Source organism: Hippopotamus amphibius, chromosome 12 (genome assembly GCF_030028045.1).
Source record: "Hippopotamus amphibius kiboko isolate mHipAmp2 chromosome 12, mHipAmp2.hap2, whole genome shotgun sequence".
Taxonomy (NCBI): Eukaryota; Metazoa; Chordata; class Mammalia; order Artiodactyla; family Hippopotamidae; genus Hippopotamus; species Hippopotamus amphibius.
This window is the reverse complement of record NC_080197.1, coordinates 64,779,525-64,781,498: the sequence shown is the minus strand read 5'-3', so window position 1 is coordinate 64,781,498 and position 1,974 is coordinate 64,779,525. Positions and strand designations below refer to the sequence as shown.

General features: G+C 44.0%; 1 pseudogene; it reads left to right on the top strand.

The window, feature by feature from the left end:
• The first annotated feature begins 365 nt into the window (after positions 1–365).
• Positions 366–1,177, top strand: LOC130834008 (phosphorylase b kinase regulatory subunit beta-like; annotated as a pseudogene).
• Positions 1,178–1,974: the final 797 nt, after the last annotated feature.

Here is a 1,974-nt window from a genome sequence, read left to right as displayed (position 1 = left end):
GATCTGTAATAAAGATTACATATATCCCTTAGTTTAAAATGTCTACTCTTTTAAACAACTGATTCTCAAAAAAAGTAAATACAAGATTGCTCAATCACTGAGTATCTATAAAGGAGTGTTTCAATCTACATAATATGTCAACAGGATGTGAACACTCTTAATTAGCTGCATCCATTGGACAAGTTTCCTTACCTCACTGAGAACACTGTCTCGCCTTTAAAATGGAAAATTGCATACTCGGTAGGTCGCGGAGCTAGGTCGAAGCTCACCCTCGGGATAACTTCCGGCCGGTGCCCCGCCCGACAGTGTCGTGCGAGGGGGCGGGGCGGGGCCGGCGGGGCGGGGCCAGCGGGGCTGACAGCGCGATGGCAGAGCTCTTGGCAGAAGTGAGCTGGAAGGTCTCCGAGCGAAGAGCCCTGACCAAACGCTGAGTTTTGAAAATTGCTATAGTTTAGCCTGCGACGCTTGTGATTAGAGTCAACGCTGAAATGGCCAGCTCACCTGCTGCATTCTTAAGGTCTGGCTTCTCCACTAGCTTTCTTAAAAGTCTGGCTCGTTTTTTGAACCTCTTAAGAACATTAACATTCTGAGCCCTGATAGTGAACTCTGTGGGATAAACTGGATGACTATTACGGAACTGTCAAGTAACACTGCTGCAGTATCAAAGTCCGACCACAGATCTCTTTCGCACTAAAACATGTGGTGATGATCAGAAGGCCAAGATCCACGACGGTCTGTACTGCGCCATGGGGCTTGGGCTTTGGCTCTTGCATACAGGCGCATTGGTGATGAAAAGGGGAGGACCCATGAGCTGGAGCATCTGCCGTAAAATGTATGAGAGGAATTCTCTGCTGCTGTAGGCGTCAGGCCAATAAGGTCCAGCAGTTTAAGCAGGATCCACGCCCAGCAACATGCCTTTATTTTTAAGGTACATACAGGGGATGAGATCCTCTCCTATGAGGAACATGATCATCTTCAAATAAATGCAGTGTCACTCTGTCTCCTTTACCTTGTGGAAATGATTTCCTCAGGACTCCAGATTATCTATAACACTGGTGAGGTCTCTTCAGAACCTTTTATGTTGTGTAGAAAGCGTTTACTGTGTACCTCACCTTGCTGTCTGGGAAAAAGGAAGTAAAGGTATAGTAATGGCAGCACAGAGCTGCATTCGAGGTAATTTGCTGATTTATCAGTGTTTTTCGTTTTGTTTTGTTTTAAATTTAAATGTGTGGGGCTTCCCAGGTGGCACACTGGTTCAGAATCCGCCTGCCAATGCAGGGGTCACAGGGTCGCTCCCTGGGCGGGAAAGATCCCACATGCAGCAGAGCAGAGTAAGCCCGTGCGCCACAACTAGTGAGCCTGTGCTCTAGAGCCTGCAAGCCACAACTATTGAGCCCATGTGCCACAACTACTGAAGCCTGCACGCCTAGAGCCTGTGCTCTGCAACAAGAGAAGCCACCGCAATGAGAAGCCCACGCACCACAGTGAAGAGTAGCCCCCACTCACCACAACTAGAGAAAGCCCGCAATAGCAACAAAGACCCAATGCAGCTAATAAATAAGTAAATAAATAAAATTAATTGTAAAAAATAAATAAATAAATTTGAATGTGTGGAATTTGAGTATGAATAAAAATCAAAGTACTAGATTGGAAAAAATAAAAATAAAAAATATAATCAAACTAGTATTAACAATGACAATTAAATCAGACAATACACACATTATGCCCAGCATTGAGTAGATACCCATTCAATGGTAATAATTATTTTATTTTACAAGAGTGAAAAGAAAAGTGTATTCTACCTGGTGACTCTGTTTTGATTCTGAGGCAAAGTAGCAAATTTTTATAATATGCATGAACTTTTCATCTTATGTATAAACATTTCCTTCTCTCTCCTCTTTTTTTGGAAGAATGGGATAGAAGGGAGGCAGATACCTGGCCAGAAAACAGCTGCATCCTTACACCTGATCTTGC